This window comes from Mugil cephalus, chromosome 4, assembly GCF_022458985.1.
Source record: "Mugil cephalus isolate CIBA_MC_2020 chromosome 4, CIBA_Mcephalus_1.1, whole genome shotgun sequence".
NCBI classification, from domain to species: domain Eukaryota; kingdom Metazoa; phylum Chordata; class Actinopteri; order Mugiliformes; family Mugilidae; genus Mugil; species Mugil cephalus.
In genome coordinates this window covers 9,289,868-9,305,170 of record NC_061773.1, presented here as the reverse complement: position 1 = coordinate 9,305,170, position 15,303 = coordinate 9,289,868, and the positions used below count along the sequence as shown (strand labels likewise).

The following is a 15,303-nucleotide window of genomic DNA, read 5'->3' as shown; positions in this document are numbered from 1 at the left end:
TATTCAATCATTATGTCTGGTGAGGATCTGCCAGGTCAGCCCCATTGTTCGGGCTTCATGTGGTGATAGACATAAGTGTAAGAGTAACAGTAATAAGAGTAACAGTGACATAGTCATACACATCAGTTTTCTGTTTACCACTAAATATCTGCTGATTCCACCATCGGATGCTGATGTCACATCATTTATTGCTCCGACTGGTCCGACTACCTAATTGCTTGCAGAGCTACTGTGTTCTCTGTTGCAGCTGAGACACCACCCATGATGAAATCCATATGATGCGTCACCGCACTCATCTATACTGATAAATAATTCAGTCATAAATGCTCGTTGGTGTAAAGATTAAGGGATCATTAAAGTGTTAGTGCTCTTTGGACTTTGGACTATGCCACTGTCATGCAAACTTAATTAGTAATAATAGCAAAGTGTGTAGCAAACACATACCAACTTTATGACCAAGTTAAATGTGTCAGAAGATTTTTTTTTGTTGTTCTGCTGCCCTCAAGTAGCCAAAAATAATGAAAGTAACTTTAAAAAGTGGAGTCATCCATCTAACAATCAGGACAAAACAACTGTCGATGCAACACTATTTAATGAGCATGAAATGGAAATGATCCCTTTTTAAATTTGATTTAAAGCTGATATACGTCTTATTATGATTGAAGTTGGAAATACGCCAGCTTTGGATTTCACAGCATGATGCAATGAGACCAGTGAGACCATGTACTTCACTGAATGTTTCACCTTTAATCCTCCTCGTCGATAATCTCAAGTGAAGCTGGTGCTGTATTCTCCCCGTGCTCAGATGAAGCATATGGCTCCGGCATCTGCGGGCAGATTTTACAGCCAGGAATTCCCTGCTTGGCAGCTACAGCGGGAGATATATCGGGACTAAAGCCCACGACTCTCATTGACAAAATCTCATTTAACCACTGGCCGTATGCTCTCAATGGGACCTGGCCCCGGCTCAGGTCACCAACTGTTCACACTTTGACTCAGCTTTCATTGCTGCTTTACACGGCTTCATGAATGTAGCTGTTTTCCGATGTACGCAGAAACAAACCCTGCCAGCCATGACGTGAGGGATCATGATCCTTTCTCCTGAAATGTGACGGCTAAAGCTCACTTTTTCATCACGTGTACCAAGCTGGTGGTGGTGAATATTTATTTTTATTTATGTACACTACCAGTGTACACACCCTCTCATTCATTGTTTTCTACAACTTTCTGCATAGTAGATACATAAAAGAAGACATCAAATATATGAGCAAGATGTGTGAATTCAGGTATGTAGCAAAGAAAAAGTTGCTAAACTAACTATAAATATGTTTTACATTCAAAATTCCTCCAAATAGCCACCCTTTGCTTTATTGACAGTTCTGCAAACCCTTCTCTCAGTGATCTTCATGCTGTAGTCTCCTGAAATGGTTTTCACTTCACAGATGTCAGGGTTCATTTGTGGAATTTCTTACCTTTCTTAACGGGGTTGGGGCCATCAGCTGACAGCCCTATTTGATAACTGTTAGAATTCACATTATTACAAAAAACAATGAGTTAAATTACGAGAAATCACAGCCCATCATTACTTTAAGGGCTGAAGGTCAGTCAGTCCGAAAAACTTATATAAAAAAAAAAACTTGAATGTGTCCCCAAGTTCAGTCACATAAGATAAAATAAAACGGTGACATGCTACGGACTTTGAGTAAAACGTCTTTTATGTGACGTTTTTATTTTTGTGTGTATAACTGACTTCATTTTTTCTGTATACACTTTCATTTTAGAAATAAAATATGGGATGTGTGTATTATACACCAATCAGCCACAGCATTAAAACCAGTGACGTGGATGTTACCTTAGGGCATTAGACATGTACCACTCACCTAAACCAGGCCAGGTACCCCCCACCTCCACCTCATAGTAATGACTCTCCTTGATGGCAGCAGTCATCCCCAGCAGGATGCAGCCTGACACAGGCACACACACAAAAACAGTTTAGGAACAACCTTAAAAAAACATGAAAAACAGCACAAATTCACTAGACCTTAAACTGATCAAGTATCTATAAAATGCTCTTAGACAAAGCAACACCTGTTTGGCTGATATTGTACTTTACAGATGAAAACATCAGACACTAAATGAATGCAGGATCTGGCAAAGTCGGAGGGTTGTGGCGTATTAAGTTGCTCACTTTGACAAATCAGGAAAAAAAAATGGTGGCAAAAGCTTCGACTTTTAAGCAAAATCGCTGCTGCGCGACGTCTTAACCAGTTTCATTTCACTTTATCTGAATTAACGGGAATAAATGTGATGGAGCTGTTGGCGCTGGTCGCTGGCCCCAGGCTGAAGACTGAACTCCACTCCGGGTTTTGTGGTGGCTTTCCCTGGCAAGACGCAGCGACAAGCGATCCGCAGCATCCCCACACGTAGTCAGCCACACACGCTGTCCGCGCGGAGCTGCTATGAAGTTACACTATTAAAGTAAACACAAACGTTTATAGATAGATTACCCCAATTGCTAGAAGGCATCGCACTTTATATAGACGCAGCCCTGTCCGCACAAGTATTTTATAAACATGCTGCAATGTCTTTATATAACTCACTGTAACGCTGCAAAAGTATTTGGGTTTAGCTGCAGAGAGAAAAATGGCGATAAAGTGATAATCTAGCAGCTCGGCCGGGTGTCTGGGGGCGCATGTGAAGTTGGTGGGGAAAAACTGAAGCAGCGTGCTACTCTTTTTTTTTTTTTTTTAAGAAAAACAAAAAGTGAACTTCCTGTTTCGGGGTGGTCCACAGACTGTGGAGAAAGGGAGGAGGGAGGGAGTGAGGGGGGGAGAAGGGGGTGCGCATTCCCGCATTGGCTGTGCGACCAATTCCAGGGCGCTTTGCGGGACTCCATAGCCGAACATGGGGTTCAATTTTGTCACCGTTTGCGCAAAGCGACTCTGAAGATTAAAAGTATGGAGAAGCGCTTCTGAGGGAGGACGATGAGTCGCTTTCTGTGAAGAATTCAGTCATCTCCATCCGAGCGAGCCTGCCAGAAAACACAGAAGGAGAGGGAAAAGGACAGAAGGGAGGCTTTTACTGGAAACTCGACTTTCTCAGTCCTCGGACCCCTCTGTGCTCCCCGAAGGACTCTGGGAACCCAGTCCAAAAGTTTCATGCTGAATATCCCTGCGTTTATCTGAGGTAAGCCGTGCTGATGACTCACATTCGCGCTTTAAATCACAACCCAATATTGATAAATAGCATGTTTATCCATGACAGAAAATTAAATTACATGGTACTCTAAATACTTTTCAGCAAAAAAATCTTGCACTTGTATTGTTAGTGATGCCACAGCGAGTCCTGTCTTTGGTTTAATAATCTCAGGTGATTGTGCGCAACTTTTACTGGCTGCAGCTTTGTCTTGATTAGTTGAGCTACTTTCTAATTTGAATGTTCCACATTGCAGCCCACGAATTGGATTATATTTCCAAATACCTCATTCATCGTGATACGCCACGTTTTTGGGGGGATTCATTCACTTAGATCCTCGTCTGCGTAAAGTCGCGTTTGTGTATCTGCATTTTTCGATCCATTCGCGGAGGACCGAGGAACATGCTGGCACGGAATGAGGGACCGCGAGAGCCCAGGCATCAGAACATGAAAGAAAGTTTCCCTGCCTTTATACGCTCATCTCTCGGAGAGCAGCTTCTTTTACGGGTCTGGCTGCCTGCACAGTTTAAACTCACCAGGCACAGAGGAGGGTGGCACGCAGGGCCACCCGAGAACAGCTGTTTCTTGTAACCTGAAATACTTGAGGTGCCAATATCTTTTCCAAACACGAGTTTCCGCCAGGGCACCCACAAAACAACACCATCACTGAGCTCTGTGTGAGGCCCCAATGAGCAGAAAGCTCCTGACTGATAAGTGTCTCAGTAATTTAATGGTTTCCTACTGACGTGTGCTGGCTGAGGACTTTCTTTCTTTCTTTCTTTCTTTCTTGCACCGAAGACCTCTGTAATCTATCTCTAATCTGAGATAGATTATGGATTCTAATCTAATTATCTCTATTAGGCTTGACTGTAGTTGCTAATGTGGGATGATTAGGCTGCCGGTCTTCATGTAGTGGGCCCTGCACTGAAGAGCGTCAACACTGGACTCAATAGAAGAGCCAAACACTTATTTATTCCAAAGTGACAGTGAGAAGTGCTAAGCACACAGACTCACAACCTCCTTTAACAGTATTTGCACGGACAAACACAGAGAGAGAATGGACTCCTTCAATAACACGAGAGGGTGAAACACTTTATAGGATTTATTTGGCTTATTTAAAGAGAAGGGATCGCGCACAAACTATTGATATCTCTTTCGTAGTTGGTAGCTTTTACCGTGAAAGTAGGATTAATGTGTGCAAGCTCGTGCAGAGATTCTTCTTCTGTCGGTGCAGGGATTTCAGTTTTTCTACTTGTTTGATAGTGTGTGTTTCAGTGCAGCACAGATACAGCTTTTTGATTATTAGCAGAGAGCGTTTCTCAAGGTTGAGATGGGGGAGAGTCTGAGTGGGGAAAGTGCACTTGTCCTTTGGCCACGTGTGAAAAGCTCTGCAGGGGAGCTTCCTCGCCCTCCCCGGTCTTTATCAAGCGTGTTAATGCCAAAAGGCTCCTTAATGGGAATGCTCTTAAACAAATAGACCATACAGGAAGCGACTGTCCTCCTGCAGCCAGTCACAGGTGAGGACTGATCAGTCTATCAGAGCCACATCAGAGCGGTGATAAGTCTCTGTGGGGCTGAATACAGTGGTAATCTAATCACTGACAGCTTCAAGCGAAATCAGGAGAATGAAAATACCTCCGCGGCCTTAATGATGTGGAATTTCTTCACTGCCACCGTCAACTGTGAGTCACGTGAGCCCCACGCAACCAAAGGCAGGCAGCAACAAGTGGTGTGTTTTTGTCCAGATTCCATTTTAGTCCGCTCAGCAAGAAACACGCGTCACGTGACGCCTGCAACCCCCCCATCCACCAACACACACACACTCAATCCTCCTCCCCGACACCCTCCTCCCACCTTCCAGAGAGAGAGAGAGAGAGAGAGCAGGGGGAGAAAGACCACCCTCACTGGGATCACAGCCCCTCAATCAGACCCTTTCACACCCTGTGAACCTGAAACAATCAGGGTTTAATAGCAGCTGTCTGTCTGTGCCGGCCCTGGCTAAGACCATGTAGGCTCGCAGCGCAGAACCGATCAACAGAGCAGTAGACAGGCCTGGGATGCTCCAAAGGACACGCCGGCAAAGCCACACACAAACACACACACACACTCCTCTTTTCTGTCCTTATCCCCTGCTAGTCTTTTCTACTTTCCTCGTCTACTTCAAGGCTCCCTCGGCCCTGCGGCCACTGATTGAGTTCATTTCATTTTCAAACTGCTGCGTTCACATAGTTTTTTGACATCGTGCATTAAGAGAAAATACTGTTTCTTGTCTTATTGGTTACTTCGCTTTTTTACTGAGCCAAACTTTATCCCGACGGAGCCATCCGAATGTCACAACAAGCCACAGTTATGCACAACAAGCGTCTAAATTCGCTTTCAGATCGAACTTAAGACGCGCCGAGGTCCCGTCTTCCGAGAAATGCGACATCAGTTATATGAAACGATGCTGAATTGAGGCAGCGGAATGAGGGAGGCGGGGGTCGTCACTAAGTAGTGTGCTGACACCAGAGGGCAAAGGCATTAGACACTTAGAAAGCTCGAATCATATTAGCCAAAGGGCACGCATAATAGAAAGGGGAAATGTTGCAGTCATGGGAAATATTCCCAAAATCATTGTTCTTGGTCACTCGCTAGCTTTCCCACCCATTAGAGGACGTGCCAGACAAATTGCGGTCACGGAGATTAAAAAAAAAAAAAAAAAAAAAAAAAAAAAAAAGCGAGAGCAATAGTAAAATGAAACGGAGTTCTATCTGGGTTCGTATAACTACTTTTAGAGGCTAAACAACTATCAATAAATCAGCCAAAATAGCTGACAGATTAATCTGTGATGAAAATAACTGCAGATCTAATCAAATTTTAGAGATGCATGTGTTTCAATTAGTCGTAATCTTGTTGGGTCTGGTCGCAAAGGGGCACAGCAGGCAACAATGAGTGATGCTGAGCTCTGTTTTACAGCAAATGCAGTGTTGTTTCTTTGGCATGGGCTTATGCCTGAGGGAATATGTGCATGCATGTGATATAGATTTAAGCAGTAAAAGGTGGAGCTGATCCCTTTCCCGTCATCCTTTCTTCTTTGAATGAGGGTGGCGGGTTTTTTCATGCGTGTGTGTGTGTGTGTGTGTAAAAGCAGTTAGGCACGTTAGCTGTCGTCTCATGTGGTTGATATTAGAAATCAAACTAATAGGATCCAGGTTAGTTTGTGCGTAGCTTGTGTGCGCACAAACAACCCACACAGTGGGTCATGCTCCTCCTCCTGTGTTGCCTTAGCCATATTTGAAACAATGAGCATGCGGTTGGGGTTTCTTTGAGGGACGGTGGTCGGCCGTGGATGACAAAAGCAGAAACGGGAGCTGTGGAGCGAACCTGATCCTCTAACTTTTCAGTTGTCTGATTGATAAGTCCGATAAAAAGCGTCCTCCGTCAGGTTTAAACTGACGGCGCGGATTTGTTGTTTACAGATGCGCGTTTGTGCTTTCGCCGAGTATTTGTATTCCTTGCGAGATTAGGTGCCCGTATGTGTGAGTCTTCGGCGTGCGTGTGTGTTTGACTGTGTGTGTTCTCAGCCGCCGATGACTCATGTCATGCCGTCCTGTCGGCAGGCAGAAAGTGAAGAGGAGGCGGTGTTTATTATTTCACCAGGTTGCCATAGCCACGATGCATTCTGGTGCTGCCATCATGGGCCTAATTACAACAAAGAGTCTGACTGTCACCCACCTCACTGCCTGCGTCTCTCTGACGTCCACCAATTAGAAAAACCCCTCTGAGATCTTGTCTTAGGCTGTCAGATAGCAGAGCAGGGTCATCCTGAGAGTTTAAGCGCGATACGACAAGCTTTTGAAGGACTTTGAATGAAACATCAACTTTTATCCTCCCACGTCCATAGAGAAGTTGCTTTCCTTCCCTTTAGCGCTTTACGTGTAAGTTACAAAATTGTCAAGACTGTTTAAATGTGCTATTATGCTTTACTGCAACGATTGTTTCCGACTTCCACGATGCGAGAGACGGCGGAGACACAGTGAGAGTCTGAGGGCCTGAGACAGGGTGCATATTCGCATTGCGTGTGTTTATGATGGTGCTTCTGGACAACAACTCTGTTATCTTAGATTAGATAGCGTCCTGAGAATCTTGGCTTGGCATACGCTCTTGAGCAACTTGCTGTTCCACATACCGCGCACCCTTCCTCAACGTATACCACGAGTACGATGGATATTATAGACAGATATTGGAGCAACGGAGGTAAATCTGTGATTTATCGCGATTCGTGTTTCACCCGTCGCTGTCAGATAGGGATTCACACGGGGTCTGGTGGCTTCCAGGTATTTAATTCACTGTATTATTATCTGATGCTGCACCAGAGACGATATTGGTATTTTGCCATGGGATGGTGTGTCGCTGCAGGATGCTGTGGTAGCCATGCTGGTTCAGTGCGTCTTCAGTTTTGAATAAATCTCCAACAATGTCACTGACAAAGCACCCCCACACCCCCATGCTTCAAGGTGGGAACCATGCATGTAGAAACCACACAAAGACGTGGCAGGCCGAACCAAAGATCTCATCAGATCAAATCACAGATTTCCACTGTGCTAATGTCCATTCCTTGAGTTTCTTGGCGCAAACAAATCTCTTCTGCTTGTTGTTTTTCCTCAGTAGTGGTTTCTTAGCGGCTATACAGCCATAAAGGCCTCATCCACAAAGTCTCCTCTCTTAAACAGTTGAAAAGAGTCAAGTTTGCTACTAGAATCTGCAATTTCTGAGACTGGTGACTCAGATGAACTTATCGTCAGCAGCAGAGGTGCCTCTTGGTCTTCTTTTCCTGGGGGGTCCTCATGTGAGCCTGTTTCGTCGTAGCGCTTGATGGTTTTTGTGACTTCATTTGGCAGCACATTCAAAGTTTTCAAAGCGATGATGTATTGTTGTTTGCGGTAACTTAGCTCATTGGTCCTTGCCATGATATGAATTTTAATGTCATCATTTTATATTTTACTTTTAGAATAAACGCCTCTGTGTCAAAAATGGTGGATGATCGATTCTAAGTGATTCTTTTGTATTTTGGAGGATGTCAAAGGAAAAGTTAAGATGATGTTTATTGAAGAATTTATATGCCTAGCCACAGTGTTTTCTTAGCATCACCTTGCCGGACCAATGGCAGTGATCTCAAAAGAGAAAGAAGTGCAAGAGAGCGTGGTGTCATCAAAATGTATTTTATATCAAAAAAGAGAAAAAAAAAAAAGATTTCAAAGGCATTCTGTGGTAGAAAAAGTAGAAAAGGCCTTTATTTAAGCATGGCGAAACTGGTTAAGAGCACATGGGCCCACGCGTTCCGGCCATATTGGCCTTCATCAGGGAATAGCAACAACCAGTTTCACCACTGCTTAAATAAAGGCCCTTTCTACTTTTCTACCACAGAATGCCTTTGCAATCTTTTCTCTTTTTTGATCTCTCACTTCACCCGTCGTAAATAGAGCACCTGAGGAAAGAACTATTATGCCTTAAGCCCTTTGTGTCTCTTCTCTGTATTTTATATCCTTTTGTGGATGAGATCTTCATCTGCATTTATAGAACGTAGTTTTCTAAAGCCAGAGAACGGAGCCAAGTCTAGGTTTCTGTCAGACCCCTTGAATTACAATGTAATGAAAGGTTATCATGGGATTTTTGGGTTTACATGCATTTACCCAATTATATGTGAATTTGTATGTATATGTGCTTCAGGTTTATTGAGATGCAAAACAAACTTTAATCCAGTAGAAATCCCCAACCACTGTGCCATAGCTGCTTTACACTACATGTTTATGAGTAGGAAGTAGTGTGGTCAGATTTCCAGACCAACAAAGAAAGACGACTCTTTCTCTTTAAGCGTTTCTTCTCTTTTTGTTCCCGTCCTGCATAAACAAATCTTCCCTCGGCTCCGTCTTTCTTCTCGTGCTCCTTCTCCGCGGCTCGGCCTCTTGCGTCGTCTTCTATTCCTGTTTCCCTGCTCAGTAAGTACGCGACAGTCGCGAAGAGCTACAGTGGCTTGCTGATGCCACGTTAACCAGATCAGATGCCATAACAGGAAGTCGGTCCACATTCATGGACGCCGCACAGTGACACACGCACATGACTTACTACCACTCCAAGCCAAATGCAGGCCGAGCTGTCACTGATACGCTGACATCAATCTGCTGTGGGTCAAAGGTAACTGCGTCCCCGGTCAAACAGCTTCATATTTAATACAACACACTGGACGTGACATTCAGTCAGCAGAGCACTTTGGTCAGACTCCAGGCTCCCCGCGGAACATTGGGCTCTCGCGGATGATTTAGAGAAAACTCTGCACCTTCATTTGAATTTATACGTAACATCTGCTGATTGTTTTCGCAGCAGGAACGGGACGATGATTTCAAACTCAAAGAGAAGCATCTGGGGCCTAACCGAACTTAGTGAGGCCAAACATCACGGCAGCACATGATTAAGAAAAGTGTGCTTGTTTGGTTGCTTTCCTGATAGCGTAAACCGACCGGGGTTTCCTTCTCTAGCATCAGATATTGTTTACACTCATGTTCCCTGTGGTCTGCCGCCATAAAACGTACATGGAAACTAGGAGTCGGACTAGTTATTCAGAAAATAATTCCCTTCAGGAAACAACAAACTATTGGAAGGTTACATTTTGTGAGGTGTAATTAACTTTATTTCAACAAAGCTTTGCCCGTGTCTTGTTTCCAGCAGAGACAAAAAAAAAAAAAAAAAGAAGTGGCCTTTCCAAACACTTTATATTAACAGAAAAATACAGTTCCTGCGCTATGTATTTGCAAACTTAATTAAGCCTTTAGAAAAACAATATTATTGGCACACGCTAAGAAAGAACTTTCCATTTTCATTAACAGTGGAATTTGTTGGAAAGGAAAGAAGCAAAGGGTAAAGGAGTAAAACATTTCATAGTGAATGTGGAGGAGTTGGAGAGAGAGAGAGAGAGAGATGCAGATTGTTTTAAATCCGCAGCGAGTCAGGCTCTCAAATTTATGCCCATGGGCTTCTTCTTGGGTGGGCTGCAGGGAGGGCGGTGCGCTAGCTGGAGCAGGGGAAAGTTGCCGACTCCAGACTGTTCGCCTTGCTCTGAAGCTTTTCCTGCTGGAACACATTTACAGCTCAGCCGTCCTGACTGGCTGACTGACTGCCTGGCCCTGCCCTAACCCACTCAAGTATAGCGACCGACTTCTCCGACGCTCACCGGGCAACCAAGGCTTTTCAGTGTTTTTCGGCATTATTTCCACCTTAAATGGCATCTCCGTTGCTTTTGGCACACTTCCGGAAGATACAACAGTGCAAAAGTTCTTTATCGGTGCAAAACTGTTACATTTAAGAGGCGGTGTTTTTCTTTTTCATAAAAAAAAAAGAAAAAAAAAAGAGAGACAGCCCTTAAACTGATTTCCGCTCCGAGGTACTTTGTACTCGAGAAACGACAGAAACAATTCACATCTCAGCCCAAGAACTTGGATCAGATAAGACATAATTCTGGCTGCTCTGTATTTCGTGCCAGCAGTGACTGTTTGTTTTGCTCAGCATGAGAAAGATCCGGGCCCACATCTCGCCTACAAATAGATTCCCTTATGTTTAGGATGAAGGAGAGCAGCTCCCTCGACAAGCCGCTATCAAGCACCATTCTTCTTTGCCACGATGCATAGGCCGGCAAATCCTACAACTTTTAACTTACCTTTAGCTAAATGTATGAGTTTCAGTCCTTCCTCACGTGGTGCCCTACTTTTAGCCTGAAAGGCCTGCTCAGTGTTGAGTTTCTCCAACTTTTGAAAACATTGTCAGTAAGAGCACGGGACTGCAGCGAGGACACGACTTCGGCAGCATTTAAATCAGCTCCCAGCAGACTCGCAATCTAAACTTTAACTTGAGAGGTAGCGTCCTGGTGCGTACACAGTGCATCGGCAGGACACCTGAAGGAAGCCTCGCTCGACTTCGAGTTTTAAACTTTAAAACATAAAAGCACCGCCTTTGAAAAGAGGAGAAATGTGCGTGGGTGTGTTTCTTCTGCCTCGCTTCGTCCCAGCCTGCGCGTCTGGCTGCTTTGCGAGCTAATTCAGTCTGAAGGTATTACGGTTATTGGAAGGCTTGTAAACCATTAAGTCTTTATTTACAAGAGAAAGAAAAGAGGGTCTGGGTGGCTGTGTGTGTGTGCGCGGGGGCGAGCTAGGTCTTGGTACGACCGCTGACCCCGCTGTGAGCGTTTCAGGACTCGTCGACTGGCAGGCCCGCGGGCCATCTGGTCCCGTCTGCAGACCACTCCTCAATTACATAATTGTGCCCATTAATTACACGAGGAGGGCCTTCATTTCCGGGTAGCCCATAACTAACAGAGAGACAGCCAGTAAAGAAGGGCTCTAAAGGACACTGATTATAGTGAGCGTGGTGAAACATGAAACACGGCCTTCCATGTATGAGCAAGGTTAAAGAAGCCACATAATATACTGTATGGTATTTCCAGTCCTCACGTTGAGTGACTTTATGTAGTTTGCATAAATCTATGGCAGGATTTCGCAGCGAAGCGGGAGGGAAGCGACCCGGCAACACAGTTGCTAGTTCGACAGTGTTCCTGATGTCACAATCGACGGCGCGGCCTGTTGTTCCTCCCGCGTTGGTAGCTAACGCTTTTGGCCACACACTAAGCTCCCTGCAGGTCATGTCTCCTGGAGAAGAGCCGGCGAAATGGGTTTACCTACGTGTTGCGACTGGATGGATGCAGGTGTGATGGCTTCACGCCGCGATAGAGCCGAGTTTCAGCTTGATTGTGGAGAGTGTAAAGGCTTATTTAAAGGTCACCCTTCACAGTTTATCACAGACGTCAGCGCGCATGACAGCAGAGCTTAAAACTGAGATTTCTAAGGACTGTAAGTGAAAATCTATGAGCTGCAACTCATACTTATTTACCATTATTGACTAATCTACTATTTAGTGTCTTGATTATTACAATAAATATACTTAATGATTAAGTATCAAATCATTATTCGCTTCTCAGAATTATCGCCAAATAATCAGACTATGTATGTCTTGTTGCTTGACCTGGGGATGCAGAATCAAAACGGTGTTAGTCCTGTGGTTCCCATGCCGTGAACTGACCTGCTGCTGCACTCAGCATGAAACAAATGTTGGAATGACAATGTGGCTGTCGCAGCTGTTGTTTTTTTTCAGGTCCAGAGCTGTTGTCCTCTCCTCCTCCTCCTCCTCCTCCTCCTCCTCCTCCTCCTCCTCCTCCTGTACTTCTTTCTCCTGATGCTCTCCTTGTCCTCATCGCTGTCTTTATGCCGGGGGTGAGGGGGGGTTGCAGAGTAGGGGTTAGGCCGTGGGACAGTTAGCTCACACAGCAATGCACCTGCTAGCAGAAGTTTGTGTGAGACGGCGGAAGAGTAGCTGGTGGGGGAGAGACACTGTCCTTCTGTGAGCGTCATGGAGAGTCAGAGAGAGGGCAGGGTACAGAGAAAGGAAGAGGCTGTGAGACCGAGTCTCTTGGTCTTTGGGCTGCTCGGAGGATCGCAGTACCACGCTGGGCATTTATGGCGGGCTTATGGGACCGCGCTCAGCTGAATACACAGAGGGTCAACAGGGATCCGCGCTCACTTTTCTTTTCACACTGCATGTACAATGCTCTGTGCCCGCACTGCGATAGACTGGCGACCTGTGCGGGGTGATCCCCCCCCTCTTTTCACCCATTGCATGCTGGGAAAAGCTACAGCTGCCGCCTTGCTGTACCCTGAAAAGAAGCTGGAATGTACGTGTATATATAAAGGTTGCCAGGGTGTGTGCGTAGTACTATTTTTCTCTTTCTTTATACATCTCAAAATCTGATGAGAACTTTTACCATGCTTCTCAGATTAATTTTGTCCCTGGTGCTCAATCAAGGGAGGAGGAGAAGCCAAAATGGTTGGGAGACAGGTATAAACTTGTCACTAACACAATATTTTTTTGATGCTTTTAGTTTTGTATTGAGTGGCGTGAAAGAGCACGGCTACACCTGTCAATAGAGATCAGGGATGATGTGCAAGTCTCATCTATTTGCGAAGGAGAAAAAAACCCTCAAACTTCTGCAAGACACAATATTTTACATCAGTTTTTCCTAACAATCTCCTCACTTTTTCTCTTCAGCCACACAAAAACCACGTAGTGCCTCTTCAGTTTCTCCTAATCTGATGACTCTGCAGCAGGTTGCGACTTTCCCGACCGCTGATTATTTCCCCAGCAGTTGAACCTCCGTTCCCGTTATTCCTATTCAGGACCGGACAGGCAGTTGCTCAGCTACGGCGCATTTATTGGCCCTTATTAGCTGGCACCTGTAGTCCATTAAAGGCTCTGCCGTGCTGACAGACCGACAGATAGGACTGACAGGTCTTTGAGCTCCAAGCGCGTTGAGAGCAACACTTCATTTGGGATACGGACGGAAATTTGTTATGCTTTAGAGAACAGTCGCTGGATGTTCAAAGTTTCAAACAGTCAAACCCGCAGGATCCCATTCAAAGGGGTTATTTATCGACTCTTGTCTTCTCGTGCAGCTGTGGAGCAGAAATGTGGTGAGCACTTGTGCGTGTCAGTGTGTCTGCATGAATGTTGAGTGTGGCGTGCGCATGCTTGGGTGTAGAGTGGGCGAAGGGTCCCAGATGTGGATGTTGTGCAAGTAGGGAAGTTGTTGGTGATTAGCCGAACCTTTGGATCCACTCTTGTTGTGCTGTCTTTCGGCAGACACTGTAATTTGACCGTTGTAAACTTTGCATGGAAAACGTAAACGACAGACAATATTAGAAATGGCTAATCCTGCAGTGGAATCTGGCAATAGTGCATTGCATTGTGTGCGAGCTGGACAGTCCATAAACCACCGTGTAAAAGTGAAATGACAGAAAGACAAGGTACAGTAATGTTGTGCTAAGCAGCTGCTGGTCTTTTATTAGTCACTGGACGTCAGATCGTCAGATCATGTGTGAGGAACTCAACAGAATCGGCGACCAGCGCTGGAAAACACACGTCTTGATTTGTGGCACGTATGAGGAAAGGTTTTTTTATTTTATAGGTGCTGTCCAAGAAGTGTTTTTTGGAGTTAGGAGTTATTGTTCACTGGGTCTGTGGTAAATCCAGTACGGGAGTGAGTCCCCCTCGCTTGGCTGAAGCTGCATTCACGGGAGAAGGATCATTGCATCCATTATCTTCGATGCACAAAGCTGATGGTTGGCTTGATGAACGTGAATAAAATGACATCTGACAACATTTAAATACTGCCGATGACTACTGCCACCTGCTGCAATGAAGAGTTATTCCATCTCACACTGACACAAACGTATGTGCCAGCTGGTTTAGACTCTGTGGTGTGTTCAGGTGCAAATATTCGGTCCAGTCGCAACACGAGGCGACGCCACAGTTTTATCTCTTCATCTGTTAACTCTCCGATGTCAACTTGGTGTGTCCAGGTCTTAAGAAATCCATTGTTTTTGGATTGTTGTCTCTAATGGAGCTGCTCGAGAGGTCAGTGTTTCTCTGCTGTGCTTTGGAGTGACGCAGCGTTGAGACTTTAGGTCAAAATAAATCAGGTTGCTCGACGATTTTCTATCCCATATTTACTTTCCCGTAATTTAAGCATCTTCAGCTTTTAGTAACAAATCAGTCTTGTAATTGCAAAACAGCATGTTCCAGTTAATGGTGAACTGAGCCCTTGTGGTTGCCCCCCCCCCCCCCCTTCCTCCTCCCTCCCTCCTTCCCTCCCTCCCTCATCTTGTGTGTCCCGGCTCACACTCCAGCTTCCTGTGGGATAGAGTCGAGCCTCGGGGCAGAGGGATGTCTGTTTCCAACCAACGAGCTCTGTCACACATGCTCCAGCTTGTCAGGCCGAGTTTGTGCGAGAGCAGTAGGGTGTCAGCGTGAGTGTACGCATGTACGTGCCTATACGTCTGTGTGTCTCCGGCCGCCTCCTTGTGCAAGTATTAAGATGCTCAGAGATAATGGTGTTTTCTCTCCGTGGGTGGAGGTGGACTGTCTGGGACAGGAGGAAAAATTCAATTAGTAGGAGTTCAGTGCGGCGCAGGTTCATCTCAGGTTGCCTGAACGCACTTTGTCTTCCTGAGCTTCGCTTGAGGGACGGCG

General features: G+C 45.3%; 1 protein-coding gene across 1 annotated transcript in view; it reads left to right on the top strand.

Moving 5' to 3' along the window:
- Positions 1 to 2,854: 2,854 nt before the first annotated feature.
- The window catches only part of gli1 (GLI family zinc finger 1), a 47,656-nt gene continuing 35,207 nt past the window's right edge, over positions 2,855 to 15,303 (top strand). The window contains exon 1 of the mRNA XM_047583432.1: positions 2,855 to 3,186. The gene's annotated coding sequence lies outside the window, so the exon portion shown is untranslated. The remainder of the gene's footprint in view (positions 3,187 to 15,303) is intronic.